General features: G+C 53.1%; 19 non-coding genes across 19 annotated transcripts; all 19 read right to left on the bottom strand.

The window, feature by feature from the left end:
• Positions 1–614: 614 nt before the first annotated feature.
• On the bottom strand, positions 615–687 carry trnar-ccu (transfer RNA arginine (anticodon CCU)). Its single transcript has one exon. It is a non-coding gene; the product is annotated as a tRNA-Arg (tRNA).
• An 817-nt stretch (positions 688–1504) lies between these two features.
• Positions 1505–1577, bottom strand: trnar-ccu (transfer RNA arginine (anticodon CCU)). Its single transcript has one exon. It is a non-coding gene; the product is annotated as a tRNA-Arg (tRNA).
• An 813-nt stretch (positions 1578–2390) lies between these two features.
• On the bottom strand, positions 2391–2463 carry trnar-ccu (transfer RNA arginine (anticodon CCU)). Its single transcript has one exon. It is a non-coding gene; the product is annotated as a tRNA-Arg (tRNA).
• Positions 2464–3276: 813 nt separating this feature from the next.
• trnar-ccu (transfer RNA arginine (anticodon CCU)) lies at positions 3277–3349 on the bottom strand. Its single transcript has one exon. It is a non-coding gene; the product is annotated as a tRNA-Arg (tRNA).
• An 813-nt stretch (positions 3350–4162) lies between these two features.
• Positions 4163–4235, bottom strand: trnar-ccu (transfer RNA arginine (anticodon CCU)). The gene has a single exon. It is a non-coding gene; the product is annotated as a tRNA-Arg (tRNA).
• An 813-nt stretch (positions 4236–5048) lies between these two features.
• Positions 5049–5121, bottom strand: trnar-ccu (transfer RNA arginine (anticodon CCU)). The gene has a single exon. It is a non-coding gene; the product is annotated as a tRNA-Arg (tRNA).
• An 815-nt stretch (positions 5122–5936) lies between these two features.
• Positions 5937–6009, bottom strand: trnar-ccu (transfer RNA arginine (anticodon CCU)). Its single transcript has one exon. It is a non-coding gene; the product is annotated as a tRNA-Arg (tRNA).
• Positions 6010–6822: 813 nt separating this feature from the next.
• On the bottom strand, positions 6823–6895 carry trnar-ccu (transfer RNA arginine (anticodon CCU)). Its single transcript has one exon. It is a non-coding gene; the product is annotated as a tRNA-Arg (tRNA).
• Positions 6896–7375: 480 nt separating this feature from the next.
• trnar-ccu (transfer RNA arginine (anticodon CCU)) lies at positions 7376–7448 on the bottom strand. Its single transcript has one exon. It is a non-coding gene; the product is annotated as a tRNA-Arg (tRNA).
• Positions 7449–8261: 813 nt separating this feature from the next.
• Positions 8262–8334, bottom strand: trnar-ccu (transfer RNA arginine (anticodon CCU)). Its single transcript has one exon. It is a non-coding gene; the product is annotated as a tRNA-Arg (tRNA).
• An 813-nt stretch (positions 8335–9147) lies between these two features.
• On the bottom strand, positions 9148–9220 carry trnar-ccu (transfer RNA arginine (anticodon CCU)). The gene has a single exon. It is a non-coding gene; the product is annotated as a tRNA-Arg (tRNA).
• An 813-nt stretch (positions 9221–10033) lies between these two features.
• On the bottom strand, positions 10034–10106 carry trnar-ccu (transfer RNA arginine (anticodon CCU)). The gene has a single exon. It is a non-coding gene; the product is annotated as a tRNA-Arg (tRNA).
• Positions 10107–10586: 480 nt separating this feature from the next.
• On the bottom strand, positions 10587–10659 carry trnar-ccu (transfer RNA arginine (anticodon CCU)). The gene has a single exon. It is a non-coding gene; the product is annotated as a tRNA-Arg (tRNA).
• Positions 10660–11472: 813 nt separating this feature from the next.
• trnar-ccu (transfer RNA arginine (anticodon CCU)) lies at positions 11473–11545 on the bottom strand. Its single transcript has one exon. It is a non-coding gene; the product is annotated as a tRNA-Arg (tRNA).
• An 813-nt stretch (positions 11546–12358) lies between these two features.
• On the bottom strand, positions 12359–12431 carry trnar-ccu (transfer RNA arginine (anticodon CCU)). The gene has a single exon. It is a non-coding gene; the product is annotated as a tRNA-Arg (tRNA).
• An 813-nt stretch (positions 12432–13244) lies between these two features.
• trnar-ccu (transfer RNA arginine (anticodon CCU)) lies at positions 13245–13317 on the bottom strand. The gene has a single exon. It is a non-coding gene; the product is annotated as a tRNA-Arg (tRNA).
• An 813-nt stretch (positions 13318–14130) lies between these two features.
• Positions 14131–14203, bottom strand: trnar-ccu (transfer RNA arginine (anticodon CCU)). The gene has a single exon. It is a non-coding gene; the product is annotated as a tRNA-Arg (tRNA).
• Positions 14204–14683: 480 nt separating this feature from the next.
• Positions 14684–14756, bottom strand: trnar-ccu (transfer RNA arginine (anticodon CCU)). Its single transcript has one exon. It is a non-coding gene; the product is annotated as a tRNA-Arg (tRNA).
• An 813-nt stretch (positions 14757–15569) lies between these two features.
• trnar-ccu (transfer RNA arginine (anticodon CCU)) lies at positions 15570–15642 on the bottom strand. The gene has a single exon. It is a non-coding gene; the product is annotated as a tRNA-Arg (tRNA).
• Between the last annotated feature and the right edge of the window lie 29 nt (positions 15643–15671).

Below are 15671 nucleotides of genomic sequence, written 5' to 3'. Positions count from 1 at the left end.
TTTGAAGAGGTGTTTGCATTTTACACGACAGTGTAAAGTGACGGGAAGATCAAGACTAAGTCAAGTGAACGTGTATATAAACGTGGAAGTGGCTGCAGGTTCCCCACTCCGAAGCCCCCTCCACTCGCCGTTGTCAGCGCTGGCCCAGACTCTGAGGGAAATGGCGCGCGTCAACGCGCAGGAGAGGCATCTAAAAACTCGGCCTAGCAGAGGATGGTTTCGATCCATCGACCTCTGGGTTATGGGCCCAGCACGCTTCCGCTGCGCCACTCTGCTCTGCCTCAGTTCTGATTGCCTGCTCATTTCCATTAGCTCCAGTGCTCTCCTTGCAGTTTGATTGGATTGCAAGGCAGATTTGAGAAAATGCAGATGAGATGATCAGGACAAGTCAAAGGAGGTGCGTAGTCGGATACGGAAATGGCTGCACGTTCCCCAGTGAAAGCCTGCCGGTCGTAGTTTTCATTCCCGTGTCAGGCTGTGGGTTGTGAAAGGCAAAATGTGTGCGGCTCTACTATCGTGGCACCTAAAGGGTTAGCCTAGCAGAGGATGGTTTCGATCCATCGACCTCTGGGTTATGGGCCCAGCACGCTTCCGCTGTCCACTCTGCTCCGCCTCACCCCAGATGGGACTCGAACCCACAATCCCTGGCTTAGGAGGCCAGTGCCTTATCCATTAGGCCACTGGGGCTTACCAGCTGCGCTCCATCAGAGCCTTTGCTCCACTGGTATCAAAGGAATGTTTTAAATGTCGGGATAGCCGGACAAAGCCACTGTGTTGAATTTTCGGGTCTCGGGCCCTGAGCTGGCAGAAAGCACTCCAGACTGACTGTGGCAGGTGAGCATGGCTATATTTCCTGATTTGAAATGTTTCCATGTCAGAAGATTGTTTGAAGAGGTGTTTGCATTTTACACGACAGTGTAAAGTGACGGGAAGATCGATCAAGACTAAGTCAAGTGAACGTGTATATAAACGTGGAAGTGGCTACAGGTTCCCCACTCCGAAGCCCCCTCCACTCGCCGTTGTCAGCGCTGGCCCAGACTCTGAGGGAAATGGCGCGCGTCAACGCGCAGGAGAGGCATCTAAAAACTCGGCCTAGCAGAGGATGGTTTCGATCCATCGACCTCTGGGTTATGGGCCCAGCACGCTTCCGCTGCGCCACTCTGCTCTGCCTCTGTTCTGATTGCCTGCTCATTTCCATTAGCTCCAGTGCTCTCCTTGCAGTTTGATTGGATTGCAAGGCAGATTTGAGAAAATGCAGATGAGATGATCAGGACAAGTCAAAGGAGGTGCGTAGTCGGATACGGAAATGGCTGCACGTTCCCCAGTGAAAGCCTGCCGGTCGTAGTTTTCATTCCCGTGTCAGGCTGTGGGTTGCGAAAGGCAAAATGTGTGCGGCTCTACTATCGTGGCACCTAAAGGGTTAGCCTAGCAGAGGATGGTTTCGATCCATCGACCTCTGGGTTATGGGCCCAGCACGCTTCCGCTGTGCCACTCTGCTCCGCCTCATCCCAGATGGGACTCGAACCCACAATCCCTGGCTTAGGAGGCCAGTGCCTTATCCATTAGGCCACTGGGGCTTACCAGCTGCGCTCCATCAGAGCCTTTGCTCCACTGGTATCAAAGGAATGTTTTAAATGTCGGGATAGCCGGACAAAGCCACTGTGTTGAATTTTCGGGTCTCGGGCCCTGAGCTGGCAGAAAGCACTCCAGACTGACTGTGGCAGGTGAGCATGGCTATATTTCCTGATTTGAAATGTTTCCATGTCAGAAGATTGTTTGAAGAGGTGTTTGCATTTTACACGACAGTGTAAAGTGACGGGAAGATCAAGACTAAGTCAAGTGAACGTGTATATAAACGTGGAAGTGGCTACAGGTTCCCCACTCCGAAGCCCCCTCCACTCGCCGTTGTCAGCGCTGGCCCAGACTCTGAGGGAAATGGCGCGCGTCAACGCGCAGGAGAGGCATCTAAAAACTCGGCCTAGCAGAGGATGGTTTCGATCCATCGACCTCTGGGTTATGGGCCCAGCACGCTTCCGCTGCGCCACTCTGCTCTGCCTCAGTTCTGATTGCCTGCTCATTTCCATTAGCTCCAGTGCTCTCCTTGCAGTTTGATTGGATTGCAAGGCAGATTTGAGAAAATGCAGATGAGATGATCAGGACAAGTCAAAGGAGGAGCGTAGTCGGATACGGAAATGGCTGCACGTTCCCCAGTGAAAGCCTGCCGGTCGTAGTTTTCATTCCCGTGTCAGGCTGTGGGTTGTGAAAGGCAAAATGTGTGCGGCTCTACTATCGTGGCACCTAAAGGGTTAGCCTAGCAGAGGATGGTTTCGATCCATCGACCTCTGGGTTATGGGCCCAGCACGCTTCCGCTGCGCCACTCTGCTCCGCCTCACCCCAGATGGGACTCGAACCCACAATCCCTGGCTTAGGAGGCCAGTGCCTTATCCATTAGGCCACTGGGGCTTACCAGCTGCGCTCCATCAGAGCCTTTGCTCCACTGGTATCAAAGGAATGTTTTAAATGTCGGGATAGCCGGACAAAGCCACTGTGTTGAATTTTCGGGTCTCGGGCCCTGAGCTGGCAGAAAGCACTCCAGACTGACTGTGGCAGGTGAGCATGGCTATATTTCCTGATTTGAAATGTTTCCATGTCAGAAGATTGTTTGAAGAGGTGTTTGCATTTTACACGACAGTGTAAAGTGACGGGAAGATCAAGACTAAGTCAAGTGAACGTGTATATAAACGTGGAAGTGGCTACAGGTTCCCCACTCCGAAGCCCCCTCCACTCGCCGTTGTCAGCGCTGGCCCAGACTCTGAGGGAAATGGCGCGCGTCAACGCGCAGGAGAGGCATCTAAAAACTCGGCCTAGCAGAGGATGGTTTCGATCCATCGACCTCTGGGTTATGGGCCCAGCACGCTTCCGCTGCGCCACTCTGCTCTGCCTCAGTTCTGATTGCCCGCTCATTTCCATTAGCTCCAGTGCTCTCCTTGCAGTTTGATTGGATTGCAAGGCAGATTTGAGAAAATGCAGATGAGATGATCAGGACAAGTCAAAGGAGGTGCGTAGTCGGATACGGAAATGGCTGCACGTTCCCCAGTGAAAGCCTGCCGGTCGTAGTTTTCATTCCCGTGTCAGGCTGTGGGTTGTGAAAGGCAAAATGTGTGCGGCTCTACTATCGTGGCACCTAAAGGGTTAGCCTAGCAGAGGATGGTTTCGATCCATCGACCTCTGGGTTATGGGCCCAGCACGCTTCCGCTGCGCCACTCTGCTCCGCCTCACCCCAGATGGGACTCGAACCCACAATCCCTGGCTTAGGAGGCCAGTGCCTTATCCATTAGGCCACTGGGGCTTACCAGCTGCGCTCCATCAGAGCCTTTGCTCCACTGGTATCAAAGGAATGTTTTAAATGTCGGGATAGCCGGACAAAGCCACTGTGTTGAATTTTCGGGTCTCGGGCCCTGAGCTGGCAGAAAGCACTCCAGACTGACTGTGGCAGGTGAGCATGGCTATATTTCCTGATTTGAAATGTTTCCATGTCAGAAGATTGTTTGAAGAGGTGTTTGCATTTTACACGACAGTGTAAAGTGACGGGAAGATCAAGACTAAGTCAAGTGAACGTGTATATAAACGTGGAAGTGGCTACAGGTTCCCCACTCCGAAGCCCCCTCCACTCGCCGTTGTCAGCGCTGGCCCAGACTCTGAGGGAATTGGCGCGCGTCAACGCGCAGGAGAGGCATCTAAAAACTGGGCCTAGCAGAGGATGGTTTCGATCCATCGACCTCTGGGTTATGGACCCAGCACGCTTCCGCTGCGCCACTCTGCTCTGCCTCAGTTCTGATTGCCTGCTCATTTCCATTAGCTCCAGTGCTCTCCTTGCAGTTTGATTGGATTGCAAGGCAGATTTGAGAAAATGCAGATGAGATGATCAGGACAAGTCAAAGGAGGTGCGTAGTCGGATACGGAAATGGCTGCACGTTCCCCAGTGAAAGCCTGCCGGTCGTAGTTTTCATTCCCGTGTCAGGCTGTGGGTTGTGATAGGCAAAATGTGTGCGGCTCTACTATCGTGGCACCTAAAGGGTTAGCCTAGCAGAGGATGGTTTCGATCCATCGACCTCTGGGTTATGGGCCCAGCACGCTTCCGCTGCGCCACTCTGCTCCGCCTCACCCCAGATGGGACTCGAACCCACAATCCCTGGCTTAGGAGGCCAGTGCCTTATCCATTAGGCCACTGGGGCTTACCAGCTGCGCTCCATCAGAGCCTTTGCTCCACTGGTATCAAAGGAATGTTTTAAATGTCGGGATAGCCGGACAAAGCCACTGTGTTGAATTTTCGGGTCTCGGGCCCTGAGCTGGCAGAAAGCACTCCAGACTGACTGTGGCAGGTGAGCATGGCTATATTTCCTGATTTGAAATGTTTCCATGTCAGAAGATTGTTTGAAGAGGTGTTTGCATTTTACACGACAGTGTAAAGTGACGGGAAGATCAAGACTAAGTCAAGTGAACGTGTATATAAACGTGGAAGTGGCTACAGGTTCCCCACTCCGAAGCCCCCTCCACTCGCCGTTGTCAGCGCTGGCCCAGACTCTGAGGGAAATGGCGCGCGTCAACGCGCAGGAGAGGCATCTAAAAACTGGGCCTAGCAGAGGATGGTTTCGATCCATCGACCTCTGGGTTATGGGCCCAGCACGCTTCCGCTGCGCCACTCTGCTCTGCCTCAGTTCTGATTGCCTGCTAATTTCCATTAGCTCCAGTGCTCTCCTTGCAGTTTGATTGGATTGCAAGGCAGATTTGAGAAAATGCAGATGAGATGATCAGGACAAGTCAAAGGAGGTGCGTAGTCGGATACGGAAATGGCTGCACGTTCCCCAGTGAAAGCCTGCCGGTCGTAGTTTTCATTCCCGTGTCAGGCTGTGGGTTGTGAAAGGCAAAATGTGTGCGGCTCTACTATCGTGGCACCTAAAGGGTTAGCCTAGCAGAGGATGGTTTCGATCCATCGACCTCTGGGTTATGGGCCCAGCACGCTTCCGCTGCGCCACTCTGCTCCGCCTCACCCCAGATGGGACTCGAACCCACAATCCCTGGCTTAGGAGGCCAGTGCCTTATCCATTAGGCCACTGGGGCTTACCAGCTGCGCTCCATCAGAGCCTTTGCTCCACTGGTATCAAAGGAATGTTTTAAATGTCGGGATAGCCGGACAAAGCCACTGTGTTGAATTTTCGGGTCTCGGGCCCTGAGCTGGCAGAAAGCACTCCAGACTGACTGTGGCAGGTGAGCATGGCTATATTTCCTGATTTGAAATGTTTCCATGTCAGAAGATTGTTTGAAGAGGTGTTTGCATTTTACACGACAGTGTAAAGTGACGGGAAGATCAAGACTAAGTCAAGTGAACGTGTATATAAACGTGGAAGTGGCTACAGGTTCCCCACTCCGAAGCCCCCTCCACTCGCCGTTGTCAGCGCTGGCCCAGACTCTGAGGGAAATGGCGCGCGTCAACGCGCAGGAGAGGCATCTAAAAACTCGGCCTAGCAGAGGATGGTTTCGATCCATCGACCTCTGGGTTATGGGCCCAGCACGCTTCCGCTGCGCCACTCTGCTCTGCCTCAGTTCTGATTGCCTGCTAATTTCCATTAGCTCCAGTGCTCTCCTTGCAGTTTGATTGGATTGCAAGGCAGATTTGAGAAAATGCAGATGATGATCAGGACAAGTCAAAGGAGGTGCGTAGTCGGATACGGAAATGGCTGCACGTTCCCCAGTGAAAGCCTGCCGGTCGTAGTTTTCATTCCCGTGTCAGGCTGTAGGTTGTGAAAGGCAAAATGTGTGCGGCTCTACTATCGTGGCACCTAAAGGGTTAGCCTAGCAGAGGATGGTTTCGATCGATCCATCGACCTCTGGGTTATGGGCCCAGCACGCTTCCGCTGCGCCACTCTGCTCCGCCTCACCCCAGATGGGACTCGAACCCACAATCCCTGGCTTAGGAGGCCAGTGCCTTATCCATTAGGCCACTGGGGCTTACCAGCTGCGCTCCATCAGAGCCTTTGCTCCACTGGTATCAAAGGAATGTTTTAAATGTCGGGATAGCCGGACAAAGCCACTGTGTTGAATTTTCGGGTCTCGGGCCCTGAGCTGGCAGAAAGCACTCCAGACTGACTGTGGCAGGTGAGCATGGCTATATTTCCTGATTTGAAATGTTTCCATGTCAGAAGATTGTTTGAAGAGGTGTTTGCATTTTACACGACAGTGTAAAGTGACGGGAAGATCAAGACTAAGTCAAGTGAACGTGTATATAAACGTGGAAGTGGCTACAGGTTCCCCACTCCGAAGCCCCCTCCACTCGCCGTTGTCAGCGCTGGCCCAGACTCTGAGGGAAATGGCGCGCGTCAACGCGCAGGAGAGGCATCTAAAAACTGGGCCTAGCAGAGGATGGTTTCGATCCATCGACCTCTGGGTTATGGGCCCAGCACGCTTCCGCTGCGCCACTCTGCTCTGCCTCAGTTCTGATTGCCTGCTCATTTCCATTAGCTCCAGTGCTCTCCTTGCAGTTTGATTGGATTGCAAGGCAGATTTGAGAAAATGCAGATGAGATGATCAGGACAAGTCAAAGGAGGTGCGTAGTCGGATACGGAAATGGCTGCACGTTCCCCAGTGAAAGCCTGCCGGTCGTAGTTTTCATTCCCGTGTCAGGCTGTGGGTTGTGATAGGCAAAATGTGTGCGGCTCTACTATCGTGGCACCTAAAGGGTTAGCCTAGCAGAGGATGGTTTCGATCCATCGACCTCTGGGTTATGGGCCCAGCACGCTTCCGCTGCGCCACTCTGCTCCGCCTCACCCCAGATGGGACTCAAACCCACAATCCCTGGCTTAGGAGGCCAGTGCCTTATCCATTAGGCCACTGGGGCTTACCAGCTGCGCTCCATCAGAGCCTTTGCTCCACTGGTATCAAAGGAATGTTTTAAATGTCGGGATAGCCGGACAAAGCCACTGTGTTGAATTTTCGGGTCTCGGGCCCTGAGCTGGCAGAAAGCACTCCAGACTGACTGTGGCAGGTGAGCATGGCTATATTTCCTGATTTGAAATGTTTCCATGTCAGAAGATTGTTTGAAGAGGTGTTTGCATTTTACACGACAGTGTAAAGTGACGGGAAGATCAAGACTAAGTCAAGTGAACGTGTATATAAACGTGGAAGTGGCTACAGGTTCCCCACTCCGAAGCCCCCTCCACTCGCCGTTGTCAGCGCTGGCCCAGACTCTGAGGGAAATGGCGCGCGTCAACGCGCAGGAGAGGCATCTAAAAACTCGGCCTAGCAGAGGATGGTTTCGATCCATCGACCTCTGGGTTATGGGCCCAGCTTGCTTCCGCTGCGCCACTCTGCTCCGCCTCACCCCAGATGGGACTCGAACCCACAATCCCTGGCTTAGGATGCCAGTGCCTTATCCATTAGGCCACTGGGGCTTACCAGCTGCGCTCCATCAGAGCCTTTGCTCCACTGGTATCAAAGGAATGTTTTAAATGTCGGGATAGCCGGACAAAGCCACTGTGTTGAATTTTCGGGTCTCGGGCCCTGAGCTGGCAGAAAGCACTCCAGACTGACTGTGGCAGGTGAGCATGGCTATATTTCCTGATTTGAAATGTTTCCATGTCAGAAGATTGTTTGAAGAGGTGTTTGCATTTTACACGACAGTGTAAAGTGACGGGAAGATCAAGACTAAGTCAAGTGAACGTGTATATAAACGTGGAAGTGGCTACAGGTTCCCCACTCCGAAGCCCCCTCCACTCGCCGTTGTCAGCGCTGGCCCAGACTCTGAGGGAAATGGCGCGCGTCAACGCGCAGGAGAGGCATCTAAAAACTGGGCCTAGCAGAGGATGGTTTCGATCCATCGACCTCTGGGTTATGGGCCCAGCACGCTTCCGCTGCGCCACTCTGCTCTGCCTCAGTTCTGATTGCCCGCTCATTTCCATTAGCTCCAGTGCTCTCCTTGCAGTTTGATTGGATTGCAAGGCAGATTTGAGAAAATGCAGATGAGATGATCAGGACAAGTCAAAGGAGGTGCGTAGTCGGATACGGAAATGGCTGCACGTTCCCCAGTGAAAGCCTGCCGGTCGTAGTTTTCATTCCCGTGTCAGGCTGTGGGTTGTGAAAGGCAAAATGTGTGCGGCTCTACTATCGTGGCACCTAAAGGGTTAGCCTAGCAGAGGATGGTTTCGATCCATCGACCTCTGGGTTATGGGCCCAGCACGCTTCCGCTGCGCCACTCTGCTCCGCCTCACCCCAGATGGGACTCGAACCCACAATCCATGGCTTAGGAGGCCAGTGCCTTATCCATTAGGCCACTGGGGCTTACCAGCTGCGCTCCATCAGAGCCTTTGCTCCACTGGTATCAAAGGAATGTTTTAAATGTCGGGATAGCCGGACAAAGCCACTGTGTTGAATTTTCGGGTCTCGGGCCCTGAGCTGGCAGAAAGCACTCCAGACTGACTGTGGCAGGTGAGCATGGCTATATTTCCTGATTTGAAATGTTTCCATGTCAGAAGATTGTTTGAAGAGGTGTTTGCATTTTACACGACAGTGTAAAGTGACGGGAAGATCAAGACTAAGTCAAGTGAACGTGTATATAAACGTGGAAGTGGCTACAGGTTCCCCACTCCGAAGCCCCCTCCACTCGCCGTTGTCAGCGCTGGCCCAGACTCTGAGGGAAATGGCGCGCGTCAACGCGCAGGAGAGGCATCTAAAAACTGGGCCTAGCAGAGGATGGTTTCGATCCATCGACCTCTGGGTTATGGGCCCAGCACGCTTCCGCTGCGCCACTCTGCTCTGCCTCAGTTCTGATTGCCCGCTCATTTCCATTAGCTCCAGTGCTCTCCTTGCAGTTTGATTGGATTGCAAGGCAGATTTGAGAAAATGCAGATGAGATGATCAGGACAAGTCAAAGGAGGTGCGTAGTCGGATACGGAAATGGCTGCACGTTCCCCAGTGAAAGCCTGCCGGTCGTAGTTTTCATTCCCGTGTCAGGCTGTGGGTTGTGAAAGGCAAAATGTGTGCGGCTCTACTATCGTGGCACCTAAAGGGTTAGCCTAGCAGAGGATGGTTTCGATCCATCGACCTCTGGGTTATGGGCCCAGCACGCTTCCGCTGCGCCACTCTGCTCCGCCTCACCCCAGATGGGACTCGAACCCACAATCCCTGGCTTAGGAGGCCAGTGCCTTATCCATTAGGCCACTGGGGCTTACCAGCTGCGCTCCATCAGAGCCTTTGCTCCACTGGTATCAAAGGAATGTTTTAAATGTCGGGATAGCCGGACAAAGCCACTGTGTTGAATTTTCGGGTCTCGGGCCCTGAGCTGGCAGAAAGCACTCCAGACTGACTGTGGCAGGTGAGCATGGCTATATTTCCTGATTTGAAATGTTTCCATGTCAGAAGATTGTTTGAAGAGGTGTTTGCATTTTACACGACAGTGTAAAGTGACGGGAAGATCAAGACTAAGTCAAGTGAACGTGTATATAAACGTGGAAGTGGCTACAGGTTCCCCACTCCGAAGCCCCCTCCACTCGCCGTTGTCAGCGCTGGCCCAGACTCTGAGGGAAATGGCGCGCGTCAACGCGCAGGAGAGGCATCTAAAAACTCGGCCTAGCAGAGGATGGTTTCGATCCATCGACCTCTGGGTTATGGGCCCAGCACGCTTCCGCTGCGCCACTCTGCTCTGCCTCAGTTCTGATTGCCTGCTAATTTCCATTAGCTCCAGTGCTCTCCTTGCAGTTTGATTGGATTGCAAGGCAGATTTGAGAAAATGCAGATGAGATGATCAGGACAAGTCAAAGGAGGTGCGTAGTCGGATACGGAAATGGCTGCACGTTCCCCAGTGAAAGCCTGCCGGTCGTAGTTTTCATTCCCGTGTCAGGCTGTGGGTTGTGAAAGGCAAAATGTGTGCGGCTCTACTATCGTGGCACCTAAAGGGTTAGCCTAGCAGAGGATGGTTTCGATCCATCGACCTCTGGGTTATGGGCCCAGCACGCTTCCGCTGCGCCACTCTGCTCCGCCTCACCCCAGATGGGACTCGAACGCACAATCCCTGGCTTAGGAGGCCAGTGCCTTATCCATTAGGCCACTGGGGCTTACCAGCTGCGCTCCATCAGAGCCTTTGCTCCACTGGTATCAAAGGAATGTTTTAAATGTCGGGATAGCCGGACAAAGCCACTGTGTTGAATTTTCGGGTCTCGGGCCCTGAGCTGGCAGAAAGCACTCCAGACTGACTGTGGCAGGTGAGCATGGCTATATTTCCTGATTTGAAATGTTTCCATGTCAGAAGATTGTTTGAAGAGGTGTTTGCATTTTACACGACAGTGTAAAGTGACGGGAAGATCAAGACTAAGTCAAGTGAACGTGTATATAAACGTGGAAGTGGCTACAGGTTCCCCACTCCGAAGCCCCCTCCACTCGCCGTTGTCAGCGCTGGCCCAGACTCTGAGGGAAATGGCGCGCGTCAACGCGCAGGAGAGGCATCTAAAAACTCGGCCTAGCAGAGGATGGTTTCGATCCATCGACCTCTGGGTTATGGGCCCAGCACGCTTCCGCTGCGCCACTCTGCTCCGCCTCACCCCAGATGGGACTCGAACCCACAATCCCTGGCTTAGGAGGCCAGTGCCTTATCCATTAGGCCACTGGGGCTTACCAGCTGCGCTCCATCAGAGCCTTTGCTCCACTGGTATCAAAGGAATGTTTTAAATGTCGGGATAGCCGGACAAAGCCACTGTGTTGAATTTTCGGGTCTCGGGCCCTGAGCTGGCAGAAAGCACTCCAGACTGACTGTGGCAGGTGAGCATGGCTATATTTCCTGATTTGAAATGTTTCCATGTCAGAACATTGTTTGAAGAGGTGTTTGCATTTTACACGACAGTGTAAAGTGACGGGAAGATCAAGACTAAGTCAAGTGAACGTGTATATAAACGTGGAAGTGGCTACAGGTTCCCCACTCCGAAGCCCCCTCCACTCGCCGTTGTCAGCGCTGGCCCAGACTCTGAGGGAAATGGCGCGCGTCAACGCGCAGGAGAGGCATCTAAAAACTGGGCCTAGCAGAGGATGGTTTCGATCCATCGACCTCTGGGTTATGGGCCCAGCACGCTTCCGCTGCGCCACTCTGCTCTGCCTCAGTTCTGATTGCCCGCTCATTTCCATTAGCTCCAGTGCTCTCCTTGCAGTTTGATTGGATTGCAAGGCAGATTTGAGAAAATGCAGATGAGATGATCAGGACAAGTCAAAGGAGGTGCGTAGTCGGATACGGAAATGGCTGCACGTTCCCCAGTGAAAGCCTGCCGGTCGTAGTTTTCATTCCCGTGTCAGGCTGTGGGTTGTGAAAGGCAAAATGTGTGCGGCTCTACTATCGTGGCACCTAAAGGGTTAGCCTAGCAGAGGATGGTTTCGATCCATCGACCTCTGGGTTATGGGCCCAGCACGCTTCCGCTGCGCCACTCTGCTCCGCCTCACCCCAGATGGGACTCGAACCCACAATCCCTGGCTTAGGAGGCCAGTGCCTTATCCATTAGGCCACTGGGGCTTACCAGCTGCGCTCCATCAGAGCCTTTGCTCCACTGGTATCAAAGGAATGTTTTAAATGTCGGGATAGCCGGACAAAGCCACTGTGTTGAATTTTCGGGTCTCGGGCCCTGAGCTGGCAGAAAGCACTCCAGACTGACTGTGGCAGGTGAGCATGGCTATATTTCCTGATTTGAAATGTTTCCATGTCAGAAGATTGTTTGAAGAGGTGTTTGCATTTTACACGACAGTGTAAAGTGACGGGAAGATCAAGACTAAGTCAAGTGAACGTGTATATAAACGTGGAAGTGGCTACAGGTTCCCCACTCCGAAGCCCCCTCCACTCGCCGTTGTCAGCGCTGGCCCAGACTCTGAGGGAAATGGCGCGCGTCAACGCGCAGGAGAGGCATCTAAAAACTCGGCCTAGCAGAGGTTGGTTTCGATCCATCGACCTCTGGGTTATGGGCCCAGCACGCTTCCGCTGCGCCACTCTGCTCTGCCTCAGTTCTGATTGCTTGCTCATTTCCATTAGCTCCAGTGCTCTCCTTGCAGTTTGATTGGATTGCAAGGCAGATTTGAGAAAATGCAGATGAGATGATCAGGACAAGTCAAAGGAGGTGCGTAGTCGGATACGGAAATGGCTGCACGTTCCCCAGTGAAAGCCTGCCGGTCGTAGTTTTCATTCCCGTGTCAGGCTGTGGGTTGTGATAGGCAAAATGTGTGCGGCTCTACTATCGTGGCACCTAAAGGGTTAGCCTAGCAGAGGATGGTTTCGATCCATCGACCTCTGGGTTATGGGCCCAGCACGCTTCCGCTGCGCCACTCTGCTCCGCCTCACCCCAGATGGGACTCGAACCCACAATCCCTGGCTTAGGAGGCCAGTGCCTTATCCATTAGGCCACTGGGGCTTACCAGCTGCGCTCCATCAGAGCCTTTGCTCCACTGGTATCAAAGGAATGTTTTAAATGTCGGGATAGCCGGACAAAGCCACTGTGTTGAATTTTCGGGTCTCGGGCCCTGAGCTGGCAGAAAGCACTCCAGACTGACTGTGGCAGGTGAGCATGGCTATATTTCCTGATTTGAAATGTTTCCATGTCAGAAGATTGTTTGAAGAGGTGTTTGCATTTTACACGACAGTGTAAAGTGACGGGAAGATCAAGACTAAGTCAAGTGAACGTGTATATAAACGTGGAAGTGGCTACAGGTTCCCCACTCCGAAGCCCCCTCCACTCGCCGTTGTCAGCGCTGGCCCAGACTCTGAGGGAAATGGCGCGCGTCAACGCGCAGGAGAGGCATCTAAAAACTCGGCCTAGCAGAGGATGGTTTCGATCCATCGACCTCTGGGTTATGGGCCCAGCACGCTTCCGCTGCGCCACTCTGCTCTGCCTCAGTTCTGATTGCCTGCTAATTTCCATTAGCTCCAGTGCTCTCCTTGCAGTTTGATTGGATTGCAAGGCAGATTTGAGAAAATGCAGATGAGATGATCAGGACAAGTCAAAGGAGGTGCGTAGTCGGATACGGAAATGGCTGCACGTTCCCCAGTGAAAGCCTGCCGGTCGTAGTTTTCATTCCCGTGTCAGGCTGTGGGTTGTGAAAGGCAAAATGTGTGCGGCTCTACTATCGTGGCACCTAAAGGGTTAGCCTAGCAGAGGATGGTTTCGATCCATCGACCTCTGGGTTATGGGCCCAGCACGCTTCCGCTGCGCCACTCTGCTCCGCCTCACCCCAGATGGGACTCGAACCCACAATCCCTGGCTTAGGAGGCCAGTGCCTTATCCATTAGGCCACTGGGGCTTACCAGCTGCGCTCCATCAGAGCCTTTGCTCCACTGGTATCAAAGGAATGTTTTAAATGTCGGGATAGCCGGACAAAGCCACTGTGTTGAATTTTCGGGTCTCGGGCCCTGAGCTGGCAGAAAGCACTCCAGACTGACTGTGGCAGGTGAGCATGGCTATATTTCCTGATTTGAAATGTTTCCATGTCAGAAGATTGTTTGAAGAGGTGTTTGCATTTTACACGACAGTGTAAAGTGACGGGAAGATCAAGACTAAGTCAAGTGAACGTGTATATAAACGTGGAAGTGGCTACAGGTTCCCCACTCCGAAGCCCCCTCCACTCGCCGTTGTCAGCGCTGGCCCAGACTCTGAGGGAAATGGCGCGCGTCAACGCGCAGGAGAGGCATCTAAAAACTGGGCCTAGCAGAGGATGGTTTCGATCCATCGACCTCTGGGTTATGGGCCCAGCACGCTTCCGCTGCGCCACTCTGCTCTGCCTCAGTTCTGATTGCCTGCTCATTTCCATTAGCTCCAGTGCTCTCCTTGCAGTTTGATTGGATTGCAAGGCAGATTTGAGAAAATGCAGATGAGATGATCAGGACAAGTCAAAGGAGGTGCGTAGTCGGATACGGAAATGGCTGCACGTTCCCCAGTGAAAGCCTGCCGGTCGTAGTTTTCATTCCCGTGTCAGGCTGTGGGTTGTGATAGGCAAAATGTGTGCGGCTCTACTATCGTGGCACCTAAAGGGTTAGCCTAGCAGAGGATGGTTTCGATCCATCGACCTCTGGGTTATGGGCCCAGCACGCTTCCGCTGCGCCACTCTGCTCCGCCTCACCCCAGATGGGACTCGAACCCACAATCCCTGGCTTAGGAGGCCAGTGCCTTATCCATTAGGCCACTGGGGCTTACCAGCTGCGCTCCATCAGAGCCTTTGCTCCACTGGTATCAAAGGAATGTTTTAAATGTCGGGATAGCCGGACAAAGCCACTGTGTTGAATTTTCGGGTCTCGGGCCCTGAGCTGGCAGAAAGCACTCCAGACTGACTGTGGCAGGTGAGCATGGCTATATTTCCTGATTTGAAATGTTTCCATGTCAGAAGATTGTTTGAAGAGGTGTTTGCATTTTACACGACAGTGTAAAGTGACGGGAAGATCAAGACTAAGTCAAGTGAACGTGTATATAAACGTGGAAGTGGCTACAGGTTCCCCACTCCGAAGCCCCCTCCACTCGCCGTTGTCAGCGCTGGCCCAGACTCTGAGGGAAATGGCGCGCGTCAACGCGCAGGAGAGGCATCTAAAAACTCGGCCTAGCAGAGGATGGTTTCGATCCATCGACCTCTGGGTTATGGGCCCAGCACGCTTCCGCTGCGCCACTCTGCTCCGCCTCACCCCAGATGGGACTCGAACCCACAATCCCTGGCTTAGGAGGCCAGTGCCTTATCCATTAGGCCACTGGGGCTTACCAGCTGCGCTCCATCAGAGCCTTTGCTCCACTGGTATCAAAGGAATGTTTTAAATGTCGGGATAGCCGGACAAAGCCACTGTGTTGAATTTTCGGGTCTCGGGCCCTGAGCTGGCAGAAAGCACTCCAGACTGACTGTGGCAGGTGAGCATGGCTATATTTCCTGATTTGAAATGTTTCCATGTCAGAACATTGTTTGAAGAGGTGTTTGCATTTTACACGACAGTGTAAAGTGACGGGAAGATCAAGACTAAGTCAAGTGAACGTGTATATAAACGTGGAAGTGGCTACAGGTTCCCCACTCCGAAGCCCCCTCCACTCGCCGTTGTCAGCGCTGGCCCAGACTCTGAGGGAAATGGCGCGCGTCAACGCGCAGGAGAGGCATCTAAAAACTGGGCCTAGCAGAGGATGGTTTCGATCCATCGACCTCTGGGTTATGGGCCCAGCACGCTTCCGCTGCGCCACTCTGCTCTGCCTCAGTTCTGATTGCCCGCTCATTTCCATTAGCTCCAGTGCTCTCCTTGCAGTTTGATTGGATTGCAAGGCAGATTTGAGAAAATGCAGATGAGATGATCAGGACAAGTCAAAGGAGGTGCGTAGTCGGATACGGAAATGGCTGCACGTTCCCCAGTGAAAGCCTGCCGGTCGTAGTTTTCATTCCCGTGTCAGGCTGTGGGTTGTGAAAGGCAAAATGTGTGCGGCTCTACTATCGTGGCACCTAAAGGGTTAGCCTAGCAGAGGATGGTTTCGATCCATCGACCTCTGGGTTATGGGCCCAGCACGCTTCCGCTGCGCCACTCTGCTCCGCCTCACCCCAGATGGGACTCGAACCCACAATCCCTGGCTTAGGAGGCCAGTGCCTTATCCATTAGGCCACTGGGGCTTACCAGCTGCGCTCCATCAGAGCCTTTG

This window comes from Alosa pseudoharengus, unplaced genomic scaffold (genome assembly GCF_046254945.1).
Source record: "Alosa pseudoharengus isolate Yale_2024_CS ecotype anadromous, Long Island Sound unplaced genomic scaffold, YU_APseudo_1.1 YU_APseudo_1.1_scf_23, whole genome shotgun sequence".
Taxonomy (NCBI): domain Eukaryota; kingdom Metazoa; phylum Chordata; class Actinopteri; order Clupeiformes; family Clupeidae; genus Alosa; species Alosa pseudoharengus.
This window is presented reverse-complemented; position numbering and strand designations above follow the sequence as displayed.